At 35.5% G+C, this 21,211-nt stretch overlaps 1 protein-coding gene across 3 annotated transcripts in view; it reads right to left on the minus strand.

Moving 5' to 3' along the window:
• LOC129719469 (WD repeat-containing protein 47) overlaps window positions 1–4,902 on the minus strand; it is a 183,239-nt gene extending 178,337 nt beyond the window's left edge. For all 3 annotated transcript variants that reach the window (XM_055670814.1, XM_055670815.1, XM_055670813.1), the window contains exon 1: window positions 3,961–4,902. The gene's annotated coding sequence lies outside the window, so the exon portion shown is untranslated. The remainder of the gene's footprint in view (window positions 1–3,960) is intronic.
• Window positions 4,903–21,211: the final 16,309 nt, after the last annotated feature.

Raw genomic sequence — 21,211 nt, forward strand, 5'->3', positions numbered from 1 at the left:
TAACACAGTTATGTATTTTGTCAAAGTCCGTCGAGCTTGTTGTCGTTGTTGAGCAGGAGTGCGAATGAAATAGCTTGTCACAGGGCGTTTCACACCTCCTGTTTCACAGGTCTTATTTCGCAAAATGCACTCGAAAAAGCGGGTCTTTTTCACACAAAGTTCCATTTCACAAAATCAATATGCGACGAAGCGAAACTTATTCAGAACACCTTTATATTATATTGAAATAAGTTTTAGAATGTTCTTTCACGTTATAAGGATGTCACCAATTTTTTCTCTTCATTGGTAGTATAAAGGATTTAGCACATAGGAAATGCAATCTCTCTGGTGAGGTGTAATTTACAGTGATACTATGTAGATCGCAGATTCTAGAGCGAAGCAAAGCCTTGCTACTACACTCCAAATCGGAACTCGGCCTTCTGTTATACACAGACTTCGCAGCCAACTATTTGAGTGTACAGGACAATTACGGGGCTAGCGCTACGATCCTACTGACACTAACAGTCTCTTCCGAGCCGAGACTCGAACCTACGACAACTGGCTTGATAGGCTAGCATCGTACCTCGAGACCAGCTGGGACGGTTCGAGATCGCAGATTCTATAAGCATTCGAATCCTACTCACTTTTAGTGACGGATGCAATTTAGATATTTCTTTCATCCCCGTACCGTTCAGTAGTATGAATTTGCAAATTTCCAGATCGATAATATTATTCGTATTCATACTTCAAAAGTGTAATATAAACCATCTTACAAATGTTTGTGATAACTATTATTGCTCAGAAACTTGAGCGAATTTACAAGTAAAAATATAGAATAAACACATAACCGCATTAAAAGAGTGCACCTGTAGTGTTTTCGCATGGCAGATTTATACCAGGGTGTATGACAGATTTCAATAAAAGAAGTATAAATTCTGTTTATTTTCCGTGTAAAATGCGTTCTTTCCACCACAAGCGAGCGCTGCAAAATTCACTGAGCACTAAGCAGTTTTCGAATCTCAGATGACCTTCCGTTCTGTGGTGCTACTTACGCTGATTGAGAAAAACGACAAATATTTTGATAGATTCTGGAAGACAATATTTCACGCTAATAAAAAACACATCAATCTAGGAATAAGAACGATGTTTCCTGGGTTCAAAGCTAGCAAATATGGCATATTTTACTGCAAAAATGTTGCATGCCTTCGAACCGTTAGTTAAACTGAGTTAAATAACACGAGACACAAAAGTGACCCGTAAATGTGGGAGATCCATAATTGTGGGGGGAGTGTATTTCGCTTTGTGAAATATACCAAAACCATGCCAAAACCGGTTTCGTAGAATCACCGTTTTGAGCTCAGTTTTTGTCCGATTTAAGGTCTGTTATTTTTTTTCAAAAGATGGGTAAAAAGATGCTGATATGTGGACAAACTCTTAGAATTTTGATATTTGGTCTTAAAACAAAATGGCGTCGAAAAAACATCAAAAATTTCCAGTTTCTCAAAAATTCAAAATGGCGCCATTATTGCCCCTTAAGTTGAAATATGTTCAAACTCCGGGAAATTTATTTTCGCATTAAACTTTATCAAAAAATCATACATAGAAGCCAAGGCAAAAAAAAATGTTGCACTGTGTAATAGTTTCGAGCAATTCAGCAAACAAGCAACAAGTTTATAAAACAATTTATCAACCATTATTTTCTAAATAGTTGTTTCCCTCGAATTACAATATAATTATAATCAGGCATATAATTTCTCATACAATTACTCAAAATTAACCAGCACGGCTCTGTTTTGGGGCCAACCACTTATGCCGAATGTTTCGCAGTCATACCAAACGTTTTGTCCTCCAGCAAATAAATCTCTTCCTTTTCTGTTGCATTATTTCCCATCGATTGAAAGAAATGTTGCAAATAATAAGAATTGCTTTCCTTCGCCGAAATCACACACGAAATCGAAACTGGTAACGATGGTGGCCTCAAATGCCGATTTGTGTCTGACCTGGCAGTGATGCAGTGGGCGCACGCAGTGGCCCACTTCCGATTTTTATGGAAGTACAATCCATAAAGAGAACGAGAAATTGTTGGCCGAACTCTATCCAAGCCGAAAGATTGCTCCACGAGGAAATGTAAAATTGTTTAATATACCCAAGGGAATTATTATGGCCGATGAGCATGTAATCAAGTGCAAGGTGTGAGCTGCAGAAGCAATAAAATAGAAAACCTGCAAGCACGTTTTCAACAAGGAAGGTTTTATGGTGGCTCAATTGTCCTACTCCGTTTCGAGTCAATCGTATTATTTTGTCTACAATTTTATAGTGGCCAACCGGTGAAAAAAGGGTCGTTCACCAAAGCAACTACGTTCTACGGAATTCGAACTGTTAAAACCAGTAATAATAACAATAGTAAGAAAATTAGTCTATGATTATGTTAATGACCTTGCCCTTAAAAAGGCACCCAAACATAGGCTGCGGCGCATTCAGCTCAGAACGTAAAATATTAAACAAACGGTAAGTTCACAATTTACAACAGGCTTAGCCGTTTTTACAACGGCAAACCGGTTTTCGAGCATGCACCCTATTTTTCGGCATGTGAAACAAAACGGCGAACGTTACGCAGATGTTTTTCTTAGCATAAGGTGCAAAACGTGTTCACAACATCGCGGAACACAAGAGGCGAGAGAAGAAAAGTATTTATTTTTCCCTCCGACAGAAGCCGTGATGTAATTAATGCCATTGCCATAGCTGATTATGAAGGTACGAGCTGAGCTGAATTTATCTTGGTGTTGATCGATATCAATGCTTAAAGTGACACCTCCGTTTAACACAATTTATCGCTCCCATTCATTGAAAACAATTTGTATAAATGTAATCTTTACTTTTTTCCTTCAATTCATTGTTTGTGAAGTTGACTATTGAAAATCGTACTAACTGGGGAATAGGTAGTTAGAAATCCACGAAAAATATAGTCCAGCAGGTGGGACTCATTTCTTTTATCAATCTTTGGAACAGTTCTCACAACACTTTTAACTAAAATTTCTAAACAACTGTTATATTTAAAAATTGCGTTCAAAAAAAGTTTCAAATTGTTTTTCGTGAAAACTGTTTTAGAAACAATATATGTTATTAAATCAAACAATTTCATGCTTTGGCCAACACTTTAAAAATCATATATCTTTTGAGTAAAAATTTTCGAAAAAAGCTAAAGAATAAAGAAACCCCACAGACAAATTCGTGATATCTCTATACAACTGACAATAAACTAGCATGTTACGATTCACAATCTAAATACCGTTTTCCTAATACAACTTTTTCATGCATATGGCATTTAGAATCAGTATACCTCACCCTAAACTAAGCTAGGAATAACTTTAAATGTCAGGTTTGCCGACGCTTACGCTCTATAAAAACACACGTCATATAAAAATACTTATCAATTTGTGATCCAATTGATTTGATAGGTTAAATTGATTTTTTATTATTAGTTCATGTTTAGGCACATAGCAGGTCAAACCCGTTTCAGGACAATCTGAATCGGTGCGAAAGTTTACATTGTAAAGGTGTGGTGTTTGACAATCGATAACAGTCGAAAAAATCATCGACTTAACACCTAACAATGCTCAGTAATCGGTTTTAAGCATCGTACCTGTGTTCAAATTCTCTTAAATTCTGTTTGACCTACTCTCAATATTATCACAACGGCGAATGAACAAACACCACATTACAGAATAATTATGAAACTAATACAAAAAGCACCTCCAGAAAGAATATCTTCAACTTTCCTAGAAAAAAAATATAGTCTGCATGTTGTTGTCACACATTAAAGCAATTGCTTTTTCCGCTTATACGAGTTATAATTTCAAGCTTCTTGTTTTTATTCAACCGGTACAACAGTAAACTATGGAACGCGCTGCAGAGCTGGTCAGTGACCCGGTTTCTACTGTGCATAAAATTGGATAGATATATTTAGTTCTAGTTACTCACCTGTTTTCAGCCGCAGTAGCAGCTACCAGCGAAAGCCGCACAGGTATTTTTTTTTTCGATAACTTTTATCTAGGATAAACACAAAACACTATTCCACTGTTGATTGTAATATACTATCAGAATGACGATGATTTCCTCCAACAACTGCACAAGCCCCTGCTTGCTAAACAAGAGTGTAAACTTTTACAGTGTAACTATTCCGTAACCTCGTTTCTTTTCTTTAATTTTCCTGTGCGAGGTCAAAAAGGAATCACCAAAAAATCAATGATGTAGGACTTTCGACAATTGATATATTTTAGGCAGCCCAACTGTTTTGTTCAATTCTCAGAATTGCGTATTAGCTGCAGCTCTTTTCTCAGCAGTGACTTCATTGCATGGATTGCAATTCAAATCTTGTTTATTTGCACGGACTGCGTGATATAGAATTCTTCTTGGACAGTTAGACGCATGAATCACCTTTTCCTCAAGATGCACCACCTAGCGCTCACTGAACACCGTAATTTCTGATTACAAGTAGTGAAATGATTTCAATTTATAACTTTTTTCTACTATCATGCAAATTTCACACAATATGCGAGCAAGAGCTTCAATAATCCAAACAGAATTGACGGGAACAACTACGCATGGGGAACTTTTTCCTGGCCGATGACAGCTAGACGTATAAGTCCAGCTTCTCCCGTTTTTTATCACACGCACAACACAAAAACACGACGGACCGCTATCCCGTTGTGCCCGTAAAAAGTGCACCGACAAACACCACCGGGCACCGATAATAACCACGACGCGGAACGGCACAAAATAGACTAGACCGACTGAACCTCGAATGTAGACACCGACGTGACACCCGAGAGACGTATACGACGACGACGGCGACGATGTGGCCAGGAACGGTGTTCTTGCTATGCGCGAAGCTTGGCGTTTGCCGTTCAAAACAACGGAATCTTTTCCTATAAGGAGAAGAGGTGAAATCAATTAGAAAGTTTGACGCAGATTGTCAAGCTGACAGCTCAGCATTTTGAAAAACCGAGTTGTAACGGTGAGTAACGCACTTGCCACACTAAAAATTTACTCTTCTCGTGTGCATAAATTTCAAAAGAGGGTATTTTAGGGGTATGAACATTTTAATTTAATTGATGGTAAAACAAAAACTTATCGCATTGACTTTTTGAAGTAGAATACTTCTCTCAGGAAGTTCGGCTACATAGAGATGTGAAATAAAAATCTAAAACCGAAATAAGTGAAAAATATGTCCAATTTCAAATGCTAATAAATCGGTTAGTATTCGATGGATTTCCTTCGTTCTTGCAGCAATAGATTGGAAAATCTGCTAAGATTCTTCCCAAAAGAAGATAATTGTAATTTTATTATTCACACTAATTGTGCTATTGAAAATAATCAAGCTCAAAACGAAATTTCGACCTCTGATTGGTCGTTATATGATTGCTACCAAAGCACGGTCGACAGAATCATATACCTTACAATTTAAAACATGCTAAAAGCAAAGCTTTGGTGCTACATTCCGATTCGGAATTCGACCTTCTGTTTATTTATACACAGACTTCGCAGCCTATTGTTAAGTGTACAGGACAACTGCGGGGCTAGCGCTGCAATCCTGCTGACACTAACAGTCTCTCCCGAGCCGAGACTCGAAACTACGACGACTGGCTTGGTAAGCCAGTATCGTACCTCGAGACCATCTGGGAGATTAAAACATGCTATTTGGCCTATATAAGAGCCTGTTTCAGTCGAAGCCCTCATAATAGTTCTAGACAGCGACAACAGCAGTCGTCCTCCCTTAGCAGTGCAGTGGATACCAGCGATGGCGGAAAGCGGCCACAGCTGTGACGTAGCAATGGATAGCGCACTAGTTGCAGCGGATTCCAGCAACGATAGCAGCTGGGCCAGCTGATGCAGGGACAGTGGATACCAATGGCAGCGTATAGCGGCCACAACTGTGGCATGGCTATGGATAGCGAGCTAGTTGCAGCGGATCTCAGCATCGATAGCGGCTGATGCAGTGAGGCACTTTTGTGAAATGCTGTCTCTGTGCGATAGTGGGCACTAGTAAATGCATTCAATGAAAAGTTGACTCATTTTGACAACACGTGAGCCGTCTAGTTTTGAGTGTTATATCAGCATTTCATTGTTTACTTTATCACAAGGAATACTTTATTCGCCCTGTCAGTGATAACGCAATGATGTGATCGGCATCTTATCCGATACTGAAATGAACAACAAATTGTCCTTTTCAGAATGAAATAAAAATTTGATTGAAGAGTTAATATTTTCTAATTAGTTAATTTACATTTTTAAATTTGTTAAAGTTATAAATTTTACTTTTTCTCCGTGTCTCAGAACGTACACGCTCATTTTTTGTTACTCTAAAGTGAGTTAGATATCACCCACTTTTGAAAGAAGTGGAGGTACCCTAATTAGGGTACTTTTACGGTTACTCACTTCTGAGTAAGGGCGTCATACGTCAAAAACTGAGTAGGATCTACTCTGTTCATGCAAACCAGAAATTAACGAAAATGAGTACAAGTTACCCAGTTTGCCTAAATACGGAAACTTAATGATTTCTGTTTTTTGTAAATCTGACTCAATAAATAAAATAAATTCAGAACAATCAAAAACACAGATTTATTTTTCATCGAAACATTAGAAAATTTACTAAATCATTCCCGTGTCTTCATTGAATGCGGCACCCAACCGGTTGACAGTTGCCCGTGGACTGTGACTTACTTTTTTGTGCCAGATAATCCGTCATCATTCGTCACCTAATACTGCGAAGGATTTAAATTGCATCGATTGTTGAGCACTGTACATCAATACAAATGTTTCCGTTTGTTATCACGAATAAAAGTCCGGCTTTAAACGGCATCGTAGAACATACAACATGCGGTTGTTCATTTTGAAGAGATCTTTTATGTGTTTTTTCAAATCCTCTGCAATACTGATGTTGGGCTGAAATTATTAATTGATTAAGAAATTATTGATTTGATGACAGATCAGATACTTACTGCTAGCCAACGAATAATAAGGGACACCAATTGTTCTTCGGAAACCGATAATATTGCTGTTGAAAACTTTTGACATATACATATACTCAGGGGTGAGTAAACATCATGGATAATAACTCAAAACTGAGTAAACATGGTAATTATGAAAATTTGGGTTAATGTTACTCAATTGTCCAGTACTCGATTACTCACTTTTTGACATTTTGCATAAGAATGCCAAACTGAATACACGCTCATTATTTGTTACTCTAAAGTGAGTTAGATATGACCCATTTTTGAAAAAAGTGGAGGTACCCTAATTTGAGTACTTTTACGGTTACTCACTTCTGAGTAAGGGCGTCATACGTCAAAAACTGAGTAGGATCTACTCTGTTTATGCAAACCAGGAATTAACGAAAATGAGTACAAGTTACCCAGTTTGCCTAAATTTGGAAATTTGATGATTTCTGGTTTTTGTAAATCTGACTCAATAAATAAAATAAATTCAGAGCAATCAAAATCGTAGATTTATTTTTCATCGAAACATTATAAAAGTTTTAAATCATTCACGTGCCTTTATATAATGCGGCAACCAACCGGTTCACAGTTGCCCGTGAACTGTGGCTCATGTTTTTGTACAGTACGCACAGCAGAAAATCCGTCATCATCCGTCACCAAACACTGCGAAGGATTTAAATTGTATCGATTGCATGTATTGGGCACTGTACAACGATACAAATGTTTCCGTTCATTATCACGAATAAAAGCCCGACTTAAAACGGCATCGCAGGACACACAACATGCGGTTGTTCATTTTGAAGAGATGTTTTTTATGATTTCAAATCCTCTGCAATAATGATGTTGGGCTGAAATTGTTATGGAATATTGTTACATGTTGTTTGTAATGTAATTGATTAGGAAATTATTGATTTGCTGAAAGATCAAATACTTACTGCTAGCAAACGAATAAAAAGCGACACCAATTGTTCTTCGGAAACAGATAATATCGCTGTTGAAAACTTTTGACATATACATATATTCAGGGGTGAGTAAAGATCATGGATAATAACTCAAAACTGAGTAAACATGGTAATTATGAAAATTTGGGTAAATGTTACTCAATTATCCAGTACCCGATAACTCACTTCTTGACATTTTGCATAAGAATACCAAACTGAGTAGATCCTAATCAGATTAGAGTTAAAATAAAGCAGCGTGTAGATCCTAATCAGATTAGAGTTAAAATAAAGCAGCGTGTACTGAATTATTTTTTCGTTCAGTCATGAACACGATAGCCGAAACTTTCATTATCTGCATAAAAATCAATTTTTCGCATAATCAAAATTCAAAAACAAGCCCAATAATGACAAGCAACTTACTATATTTTTGAAAATGGTCAATCCCTGTTGAAGCGCAAAATTCGATTGATCTGATTAGTCAACGTTTATTTACTAGAAAAAATGACTGACACGCAAGCAGCCGGGTTATCTTTCTTGTAAAAGTATTCTACTTCAACCTTGAGGTCGTGGCTTTGCACACAACCCTCCTGTTATTTTTATTTAAACAGCAGAACTATTGAAAAAACCGTAAGTGATTTTAAGAAGGCTGCAAGGTAAAATACAGGATTGTTAATTACACTGGAACCTAGCTCCATCGCCACAAAAAACGATCATTTCAAATAACGCCGTCTGGGGCGCTGTCATGCAGTCTCATACATATTTTGTGGATCCCTATTTTATTGTCGCTGCAGCACTGCAATTCGATGGTGAGTCCAGTGACGCGAAGATTTCTAGCGATGTCATTTTGTATGATTATTTCTCGCACAGTACAATGAACAATGGTCCAGAAACCGAATTTAGGGGGAAATTTGGGCCTATTTTTCATCAAAAAATATGCGTTTTTCATTTGTATGTCATTCATTTTGGGGCAAACATAAAAAATATCTCTTGGTCTCATTTTGAAGGGCATACTTGACTCTATAAATGGAGGAACTTTCAGAGATATGTTATTTTTTAAATTTGAGTAAATTCAATTTAAAAACAAGCCGAAACTTTCAATAATTTTATACATTATGCATATAAAAGCACCGAGATTTATTTTTTGGTATTTTTTTCTTATAACTAGACGTAATCACCTTTAATTTGACCCAAAAAGATCGAAATCGATTGTGCAATGGTCCAGAAACCAAATTTAGGGGGAAATTTGTGTCTAGAGCTCTATAGCAACATTTTAGAGAGAAACTTTCTTCTACAAAGTTGTAACATATGATAAAGCGCTCATTGAAAAATTATCAAAAATTAGGGTGACCAACATTTTCGATGCAATCAAGTATCTAACTTTTTTGTCTTTGTAGATAGAAGAAAAATTTGTTCTACAATGTTATAGCTCCATTAATTTTGAGTAACTTTGTAAAAAAAGATTTTCTCTATCTTTGAAAACAACCGATTTATATTGAAGAAACATATTTTATGCTCTAACTTTTTTATTTCAAGTTTCATCTCAAAACTGCCTTTGAACGACTTTTAGAGCTATTTAAGAGAAACAATTTGCAATGCTGACATCGTGAATATCTCAATTTTACTCAAAGTTTTTAATATTTTTCATCAAAAAATATGCGTTTTTCATTTGTATGTCATTCATTTTGGGGCAAACATAAAAAATATCTCTTGGTCTCATTTTGAAGGGCATACTTGACTCTATAAATGGAGGAACTTTCAGAGATATGTTATTTTTTAAATTTGAGTAAATTCAATTTAAAAACAAGCCGAAACTTTCAATAATTTTATACATTATGCATATAAAAGCACCGAGATTTATTTTTTAGTAATCACCTTTAATTTGACACAAAAAGATCGAAAATCGATCAACTGGTTCAAAAGCTATGAATTTTTTCAAATAAAATACATCGAATATAGCCGTTTTTTATGGTCACCCGATTTCGGAGCTAGTCCCCTTAACAACCCAACGAAACAATACAGGTTTGATTATTTTCAACATGGATGCATCCCTGCTATTTTGAGCACAATTGGAGCACTTTGCGTGACCATCTTCGAAATAGGGTGACCATAAAAAACGACTGTGTTCGATGTATTTAATTTTAAAAAAATTCATAACTTTTGAACCAGTGTATCGATTTTCAATCTTTTTGGGTCAAATTAAAGGTAATTACGTCTAGTTATAAGAACAAATACCAAAAAATAAATCTGGGTGCTTTTATATGCATAATGTATAAAATTATTGAAATTTTCGGCTTATTTTTAAATTGAATTCACTCAAATTTAAAAAATAACATTTCTAAAAGTCCGTCCATTTATAGAGTCAAGTATGCCCTTTAAAATGAGACCAAGATATATTTTTTATGTTTGCCTCAAAATGAATGACATACAAATGAAAAACGCATATTTTCTGATGAAAAATATTAATAACTTTGAGTAAATTGAGATATTTACGATGTCAGCATTGCAAATTGTTTCTCTTAAAAAGCTCTAAAAGTCGTTCAAAGGCAGTTTTGAGATGAAACTTGAAATAAAAAAGTTAGAGCGTAAAATATGTTTTTTCAATATAAATCGGTTGTTTTCAAAGATAGAGAAAATCTTTTTTACAAAGTTACTTAAAATTAATGGAGCTATAGCATTGTAGAACAAATTTTTCTCCTATCTACAAAGATAAAAAAGTTAGATACTTGATTGCATCGAAAATGTTGGTCACCCTAATTTTTGATAATTTTTCAATGAGCGCTTTATCATATGTTACAACTTTGTAGAAGAAAGTTTTTCTCTAAAATGTTGCTATAGAGCTCTAGACCCAAATTTCCCCTTAAATTTGGTTTCTGGACCATTGCGCATTGTGCAATGCAGTTTTAATGTTCTCTAATTAAATTGACATAGTTTTGCGACTAGAAAACAACCAAACTATTAGAAAAAACTGTATGAGCTCTCGCCGTTTTTTCGTCGAAAGAATTCTTTGTTCTCCCTGATACTGGTATAGCGAGGGTGCCTTTTCAGGATAATCGTATAGTATTACCGCATACGTGCAACGGTTTTTATGTACATATTTTTTTAATGAATTCCATTGCTGCCCAAGTTGAAAACTGAATATCTTGACTAACGACAATCATTATTTTACATTATACCCAATGTCGTAAGCAGTGCTGTGTATAGCGCGTCTGATATGCATTACTTGGAATGTTAGGTACACTATAAAAAAATGTCACGATTGCCTCAAGTGTTTTTGCACTTGACTCAATTCGTCACATCACACTGCAAGTTGAAGTGATTTAGTGTTGATTTCTTGAAGATTAACACTTTCTAATAAAATTATCTTGCGTTTGAAACAGGTTAATGGAAATCACCATCGTATTATAATGAATATCTCTTATATTATCACCACTGTTTCAATCAATTGAATAACAGCTGCAATTCCAATTGACAAACGTCAAAACCATAAAGCGAAACAAAAATAGTGACGATGGCGAACGGCGAAAGCATCACATTAACCCAGGGATCAAAATTTTTTTTGAGCGTAAGTTTTATGAATCTTTTAAATTAAAATAACAATTAAACGACTCTTTTACAGATCCTGAAATCGATTGCATCGATACAGTGACAGGGATCATCTCTAGGATCATCTTGTTATTAAATTAAAAATCTAAAATAAAATAAAAATTGGAAATCTTAAATAAAAAGAAGTTTCTTGAATTGTTAATTTATATAATTATCCAACTGACCAACATCACGTATCTCAAACATAAGCATATCAACAAAGATTAACATAACAACAAAAAATAAAGTGATTTGCTGTTGATTTCATCGTTCTTTGCATTAATATATTTCGAAAGATTTTCATTCAACTCTGAAATGTTAGGCAAGTAGTGCGAATTCAACAGCAAATCACTTTACTCCGACGTGATTTTTATTTACAGTGTATAAAAAAAACGGTACGAGAAATAAATATTGTCGTTTGTCGAGAAATTCGGTCTCCAAGTAGGGTTACCATTTGGTCGGAGTTAAAAATCAGGACAACTTTTTCCGGTACAAATTTGATATGAGCTGTTTTCTTTATTTGAGGTATCAATAAATAAACACGTAATTTGAGATTTACACTTCAAAATACGCCATTCATTTATTTAGCAAAAGCAAAGCCTTGGTGCTACATTCAGATTCGGAGCTCGATCTTTTGTTTACTATACACAGACTTCGCAGCCAACCGTTAAGTGTACAGGACAATTGTGGGGCTAGCGCTACGATCCCCAAGTATGATGACAGTTCTACAAGGTATGCTACATTTTTGTCTATCCACGCACACAAACAAATCTCGTTATGAAAAATTTCGCGTTTTGTATGGAATTCAGAACATTTTTGGAAATTTCTCGTTTTATGTTGTTTATATCTGATTATTTTTAGTTGGAGAGTGAATCTCCAGTTGAAACACACTAGAAATTGATATTAATTTAGATTTAGTGTGAAAAGTTGCGACAATATGTCGAAATAAAATATATAAAAATGCTATATTTCTAATAGTTGGACCATAATCATAGTCTTTGTCATAGCTCATGACTTTTGTTACTGTATGAAACATAAGCGACTCCATTTAGAAGCGCTATTAGAGTACAAGAAAAAAACGAAAAGTGCAAAAAGGTTACCGGCAAATTGATGAAAAACAGCATATTTTACCTAGACCGCAGCATGTTTATGTATTCCCCACAAATAAAACATGTTTCAACATCATTTCTATAACTTTTCAGGAAAGAATGTTCAATAAGTTTAGTTTGAAATGCAAAATCGTTTCAAATTTCATACAAAATTGGAAAAAGTTCATAACGATCACTAATACTAATGCATCGACGTGAATAGCATACCTTATAGAACTGTCATCATACTTGGCTACGATCCTACTGACACTAAGTCACACGAGTCAAGACTCGAACCTACACTCAAAATAATTTTCACGTCATAATTACCGGAAAAGTTATGTGAATATTTTCTACTGTCATTTTCACGTACACGCTGCTTTATTTTAACTCTAATCTGATTAGGATCTACTCAGTTTGGTATTTTTACGCAAAATGTCAAAAAGTGAGTAATCGAGTACTGGACAATTGAGTAACATTAACCCAAATTTTCATAATTACCATGTTTACTCAGTTTTGAGTTATTATCCATGATGTTTACTCACCCCTGAGTATATGTATATGTCAAAAGTTTTCAACAGCAATATTATCGGTTTCCGAAGAACAATTGGTGTCGCTTTTTATTCGTTGGCTAGCAGTAAGTATCTGATCTGTCATCAAATCAATAATTTCTTAATCAATTAATAATTTCAGCCCAACATCAGTATTGCAGAGGATTTGAAAACACCTAAAAGATCTCTTCAAAATGAACAACCGCATGTTGTATGTTCTACGATGCCGTTTAAAGCCGGACTTTTATTCGTGCTAACAAACGGAAACATTTGTATTGATGTACAGTGCTCAACAATCGATGCAATTTAAATCCTTCGCAGTATTAGGTGACGAATGATGACGGATTATCTGGCACAAAAAAGTAAGTCACAGTTCACGGGCAACTGTCAACCGGTTGGGTGCCGCATTCAATGAAGACACGGGAATGATTTAGTAAATTTTCTAATGTTTCGATGAAAAATAAATCTGTGTTTTTGATTGTTCTGAATTTATTTTATTTATTGAGTCAGATTTACAAAAAACAGAAATCATTAAATTTCCGTATTTAGGCAAACTGGGTAACTTGTACTCATTTTCGTTAATTTCTGGTTTGCATGAACAGAGTAGATTCTACTCAGTTTTTGACGTATGACGCCCTTACTCAGAAGTGAGTAACCGTAAAAGTACCCTAATTAGGGTACCTCCACTTCTTTCAAAAGTGGGTGATATCTAACTCACTTTAGAGTAACAAAAAATGAGCGTGTAGATTCTACGCGATTGTCATTTGAGTTCATCATGATCTGGTGAGATGATTTATCCTATGAATCTTATACAGCAGACATATGCATTTTATGTGAATTTCACGTAGAATTCAACTACCGATAAAATGGAAAGCATTCGATTATCTGCTAGCTACTACGTTGGATACAACGTAAAATTTCCAAATTTTGTTTCCCCAATTCTTAAAAGACGGCAAATAGTTTTTAGAAATTATAGAAATATGTTGCTTGATAAATCGCACGGCCATGCAAAATCGCCGATTCACAAATGAATCAAACGACATAAAACGGACAAATATTACGACATTTGCCGGCGATAACTATTGCAAGCTGCAACTGTTTATGTATGGGAAACTCCTCGACCTTTGAACTAAATCTGTGTGAAACCTGTAAGCTCAAGGCTCGATGTCAAATTCGTACGGTTTTTCGAAAGTTCACTTATTGGCAAGCCGTCGAGAAATTCTATTTTATTGTCAGAGACTGAGTTAGACAACAGCTTCGCCATTTTGATTTCTGTGTATTTTCACATAGAGAGTTCACGCGATACTTCTTCTATGAGATTCTGTTTGACGTTGCCAAGTTCGCGTAGATACTACGTGATAAAACATGGTATGCATGTGATTTTCACGTAGATGTTATGTTTGTCACATAAATCATGCAAAATGACAGAAAATGAATAAGTACAGGAAATTTCACGTAACAATAATGTGAATAATATTTTGAGTGTACGACGACCGGCTCGTTAAACCAGCATCGTGCCTCGAGACCAGCTAGGGAGCACTCATTTATTTATTTAAAGTATTTCTCGGACGATACAATTTTGCAACTTTGATTCATTAGGCATTAGTAGATACCTAAAAAATGCAGCACACGTAAACTGTTTAAAATTGGGTCCTAAAGTTTTACACGGTTTTCTGTTTTTTAAATATAAGTTGAAAGAGTGCAGTTTTCTGAACAAGACGTGATTTTTAAAAAATGTTTATCGTTGTCCTTCGATTTTTATATGAAGTTTAACAAACTGCTCGAAATACCTTGAATGACAATTCTCCTATATATCGAACGTGTGCGAAATGTCATTTAAGACATTTCAAGCAGTTTTTTATTCTTTATTTAAAAATCTGTGGAAAACGATAAACATTTTTTGAAAATCACGTTTTGCTCAGAAAACGCGGCTGTTTTAAATTATATATAAAAACTTGTATCCAGATTTTTACGCGTCATAATTGCGGACGCTAAAATGCAAAATTTGTATTGAATCATCCACCCTTTTGACAACTCTGCTCATGTCAATTTGAAGTCTCCACGTATTTTATCAAAAAAAAATAATAATAAGGCAACATTTGTGTTGCCAATTTCTCAGAAATCCCAGAAATGACGTAAGCAGAGAGGTTCGCATATTACGAACACGCATTATAGCGACTTAAATGCCATTATGATGCGAAAACTGGATAGCTTTAGGACCCATAAGACAGATAGTTGAGGGTTGCAAGAACTAGAAAATTTCTCTCGGCAGAACTCAATCGAAGAAAAATCGTTTTAAATGAGTCCGTTTCTTTCCGGAGTCAAAGTAAAAGTACCGAACAATCTTCAACATTTCTAAACACCCGGCATCATTCAGAAAAATCAGGACAAATGCTAAAATATGACAAATAAATCAGGACGCTCCAAACGGATCTCAAAATCAGGACATGTCCTGCTAAATCAGGACGTATGGTATCCCTATCTCCAAGTCCAACGAAAAAATTCAAGTAACTCAAATAACAGGTTGAAATAATTTCACCAGTCGCGAGGTGTACGATCCATGAAAATTTGTTAAACCATTCAATGGTTGAGAGATTTTTAGTTAAATTTGTTCTATTGACGTTGATTGTGAATTGTTACTGAGTTTTCGCTTTAAAGATCTCTTGAATGCAGTCCTGTCTTAACTTGATTTTGATAGATTCAACCATTCAAGATCACCTTTTCGCCTGGACATTGAAGCAATAAAATAGTTTTTTTGGTGTATGTTCAAACTATTGGAGCGAACTGTACGAACGATGCACTGTAAATTCAATGTAGGATGGAACAGCAAAAAATAAGTGCGAAAGCTTGGGCACCGATTTGCTGCAGAGTTTTCTAAGAAGTTGCATATCTGTTCTGTGATCATAGACTACATTATATTAATACACTACGAAATTCGCTGGAAAATCCTTGTCAGACGAGCGACTCGTCGCTTCCGATTTTTCTCTGCATGCACAATACATGACGCAGCGCGAACACGACAGCAGATGGTTTTGTGTTACTAACGTAAAGTTCTGGAATTATCCGAACGATGATTTTATTGAAAATTTGTTCGAAGTGTTATGTCTGTTAGTCTGTGGATGAAGTAGTAACCAATCTTGCTATGTAGTTTTTTAAACAAATACAATTGTTCAATGATTTCTCTAGCATTATCCATTTTTGCTCATAAATCTGAAGCAATATGTTGAACATCAGCTTTGTACAATATGAATAACGAAAGTGCTCTTGCTTTTTGTGATTTCAATAAACATCTATTCTAGAGATATATCCTGGCATTGAATATTAGATTAGATGATTTATATGGAACATTTGTGCAATTACCTGAAGCTAACGCGAACGCTTCTGTGTCTGATGATTTTGTTGAACTTTATCTTTCCAGTTTTTTCAACTCGATTATGTCATCAGGAAGTATTGAAACGTTTCTCACAGAAGTTATGAAGCTGGAAGCACGTCCAAAAGTGTCAATAACAGCATCGGTAGAGCAGGAACCGTCTACAAGTACCAGCCAAAAACCAGAATCATTTGACATCGTGCGATATTGGCAGCGCCGGAAGATAGCTAATCCATGATTGTATCGCATAGCTGTTTCGCTTCTATCCTAAGGAGAGACAACTGGGTATAGATTTGCATTCACTTTGGGAACCATTCGCTGATTGGTTGAAATTGAAAACCCCGAGTGCGTTGAAATTTATCATCAGGCTTGCTGGCAGTGTTGCTGAACAACATGTTTCGTTGTGATTTATGTTTTTTTATGATGTTACCTGTTATAATCTAGAATATTTTCAAGTGAACATTCAAAATAAAGTACAAAGCGTACAAATACGGGTGAAGTAAGAGAACCGACTTGGATAATCACTTATATCAATTACCAAAAGATCTAAAAGTGCGCAAGGAGTTAATACGGTTTAACGTGAAGCATAAGAACAGCATACCGCTGCTCAATGTCGGAAGTACACACTTAATTTATCTCGGCAAACTTCCGAACAGCTGATTGAGCTCGGCGAAGTTTTTAACGAATGTTAGCCGTATATTTCGACGAACATTCAGCAAATATATCGATTTACCGTAAACCAGCAAGTATTGACGTTCTCGGCAATAAAATATAAGTGTGTAAATAGTGTAGTGTAAGCTTATTTTTACTTTTGAATCCGGTCTGGGTAAAGTTTGGAACATACCTGTTCAGGCATATTGCTTGTGCGGAGAGTACAATTCATATGGGTCAATGAATGAATCATAATCTTTGATGGATGACACGTTTGATTTTAAGGATATTAAATATGCAGATTCTCCGGTAACCCTCAGATGGTAAATCAATCGCCTGCAGGAGGAATTGTGCTTAATGCTGATGAAAGCATTAAAACATTCAAGTATTTTCCGAGTGAATGGCATCACTTACGAAAAATACAACAGGGATCATCGAGGTGGGTGAGGAAGAAGAGTAAGAAGCCAGATGTCTCTCCTTAGCTTCTATCTATATCGTCAACGCAGGTCAAAGTTGAGCGAAGTGATTACTGATAGAAGAACGCGCCTTCATGGTGATACAATCAAACACATAATGTTACTCAAAGCAAACAAACACCTACTGCCCACTATTGTCACTAAATAAGAAGCAGAAATGAAGTAAATTAAACTGAAATATTTTGGTTGGCTACCGTTCGATTGCGGTAGCAAGACGGTAGCGACATCACACTTTACTGCTATTTGGCATGACGAGGGGTTTAATTCGGAGGGTATATTTCTGCGCACACAATCTTTTTTACACACTTTTTATCGTTTGCTTGTTAGTCTGTTACCTGTGTTTATTCTTCATACAAATTTAGATAAATAATTCAAAGGGTCCTAGCTGCTTTTATCGTTTTTCCGGAGCGTCCTTTCATTTTGGTAATGGTTCAACTTTAGTAACTGTCCCAAGTAAGGGCGTCATACGTCAAAAACTGAGTAGAATCTACTCTGTTCATGCAAACCAGAAATTAACGAAAATGAGTACAAGTTACCTAATATTAGTTTGCCTAAATACGGAAATTTAATGATTTCTGTTTTTTGTAAATCTGACTCAATAAATAAAATAAATTCAGGACAATCAAAAACACAGATTTATTTTTCATCGTAACATTAGAAAATTTACTAAATCATTCCCGTGTCTTCATTGAATGCGGCACCCAACCGGTTGACAGTTGCCCGTGAACTGTGACTTACTTTTTTGTGCCAGATAACCCGTCATCATTCGTCACCTAATACTGCGAAGGATTTAAATTGCATCGATTGTTGAGCACTGTACATCAATACAAATGTTTCCGTTTGTTATCACGAATAAAAGTCCGGCTTTAAACGGCATCGTAGAACATACAACATGCGGTTGTTCATTTTGAAGAGATCTTTTAGGTGTTTTCAAATCCTCTGCAATACTGATGTTGGGCTGAAATTATTAATCGATTAAGAAATTATTGATTTGATGACAGATCAGATACTTACTGCTAGCCAACGAATAAAAAGCGATACCAATTGTTCTTCGGAAACCGATAATATTGCTGTTGAAAACTTTTGACATATACATATACTCAGGGGTGAGTAAACATCATGGATAATAACTCAAAACTGAGTAAACATGGTAATTATGAAAATTTGGGTTAATGTTACTCAATTGTCCAGTACTCGATTACTCACTTTTTGACATTTTGCATAAGTATACCAAACTGAATAGATCCTAATCAGATTAGAGTTAAAATAAAGCAGCGTGCAGAAGGTTAGAGGGATCCCGCCGCTACTAACTGGTGCAAATAACGTGTCCTAAAAGGTGTTCAATAAGCTGTGGTGATTGAATGAAAGTGATCGATGTTTAGAAATTTTGTGCGTAGATGTCGCTGCTATCGTGCTAAGACAAGACGCGACAGCTGGCTTCTTATTTTTCTTTACGTAACGGCCGTCATCCCCGTCGAAATTTTTTTGAACGTTCCATACCGTTGATGCCAGAATGATTATTTTTAACAACTTCTGCAGGTCAATGAAAATAAAACAAATTAAAATTGCAATATACAGGCGAATAATACTCAATTCTTATTTATTATTTTATGATCAATAAAGCATACTTCAATAAACAAATTTTTTCTTCCTAAGTTTCTTGGTACCCAAATTTTTCTTTCTAAGTTTCTTGGACTTCAACCGAAATAGTAATAAACGATTAATCAATGCATTTTTAAAGTTATAACAGTGAAATACATTACTCGGTAATATCATGTACCTTGCATAGTTTTGCATCATTATTTATGAACAATTATAATAGCTTAATTATGACTCTCCAGCATCACTGCTTTACAGTGAAAAGTAACCTCGTTGTATTTTCTACGTGACGATTGCGTTATCGAATTCAGCCAATCAGCAGCCGGTTCAAATTGGTTATATGTAACGGTGACCAGCTGTCAGCTCTTGTCTTACACGCTCATTTTTTGTTACTCTAAAGTGAGTTAGATATCACCCACTTTTGAAAGAAGTGGAGGTACCCTAATTAGGGTACTTCTACGGTTACTCACTTCTGAGTAAGGGCGTCATACGTCAAAAACTGAGTAGAATCTACTCTGTTCATGCAAACCAGAAATTAACGAAAATGAGTACAAGTTACCCAGTTTGCCTAAATACGGAAATTTAATGATTTCTGTTTTTTGTAAATCTGACTCAATAAATAAAATAAATTCAGAACAATCAAAAACACAGATTTATTTTTCATCGAAACATTAGAAAATTTACTAAATCATTCCCGTGTCTTCATTGAATGCGGCACCCAACCGGTTGACAGTTGCCCGTGAACTGTGACTTACTTTTTTGTGCCAGATAATCCGTCATCATTCGTCACCTAATACTGCGAAGGATTTAAATTGCATCGATTGTTGAGCACTGTACATCAATACAAATGTTTCCGTTTGTTAGCACGAATAAAAGTCCGGCTTTAAACGGCATCGTAGAACATACAACATGCGGTTGTTCATTTTGAAGAGATCTTTTAGGTGTTTTCAAATCCTCTGCAATACTGATGTTGGGCTGAAATTATTAATTGATTAAGAAATTATTGATTTGATGACAGATCAGATACTTACTGCTAGCCAACGAATAAAAAGCGACACCAATTGTTCTTCGGAAACCGATAATATTGCTGTTGAAAACTTTTGACATATACATATACTCAGGGGTGAGTAAACATCATGGATAATAACTCAAAACTGAGTAAACATGGTAATTATGAAAATTTGGGTTAATGTTACTCAATTGTCCAGTACTCGATTACTCACTTTTTGACATTTTGCGTAAAAATACCAAACTGAGTAGATCCTAATCAGATTAGAGTTAAAATAAAGCAGCGTGTAGGTAGTGATGGGAAACTTATCGATACTTATCGATAATATCGATAAATGATGGTCATCGATATTATCGTTAATTTTTTGACGTTAGCGATAATTATCGATATTATAAGGGTGAGCACAAGTCAGTGCGGCTGGTTACTGGAGGAGACCCAAAAGAAGGAGACCTCACCTACCCTACCCCAGGAGTTGCTTCTGCCGCTAGATATTCGTTGGGTGCTGCTATTCGACAAGATTTAGCATTGTTGGGGGTGGTGCGGGCGAACCTTTAGCCCCGGGTGTCACTGAATTTCTGGGAAATAATGGTAACTAATAAGGTATTTATAGATTTTAATTTCCTAAGAACAGATGAATTCGACAACTTAGTACTGGAGAACTTTAAAAAAATATCCAAACTTTTTGCATGATCTCATAAAAGCAATGATACGAAATTGTAATAAAATGTATTTTCTTTGGCTTGCCAACTCTTATAATATGATGGACATGCATAGCGGCAGTCTATTGGTAATTCTCTGGTAATTGTTTAGTTTAACTTGGAACTGTTTAAATTTAAAGTATCTGTTACCCAACAAACAATTTTTAGTTCCACTAAAAATCCAAATCAACGAAATTGTTGCGCCAAAAAATATCCTGGGGTAGACAAAATAATTGAGATAAATAAAATTCTCTCGAATTTTAAATGAC

The sequence above is a fragment of the Wyeomyia smithii genome, chromosome 2, assembly GCF_029784165.1.
Source record: "Wyeomyia smithii strain HCP4-BCI-WySm-NY-G18 chromosome 2, ASM2978416v1, whole genome shotgun sequence".
Taxonomy (NCBI): domain Eukaryota; kingdom Metazoa; phylum Arthropoda; class Insecta; order Diptera; family Culicidae; genus Wyeomyia; species Wyeomyia smithii.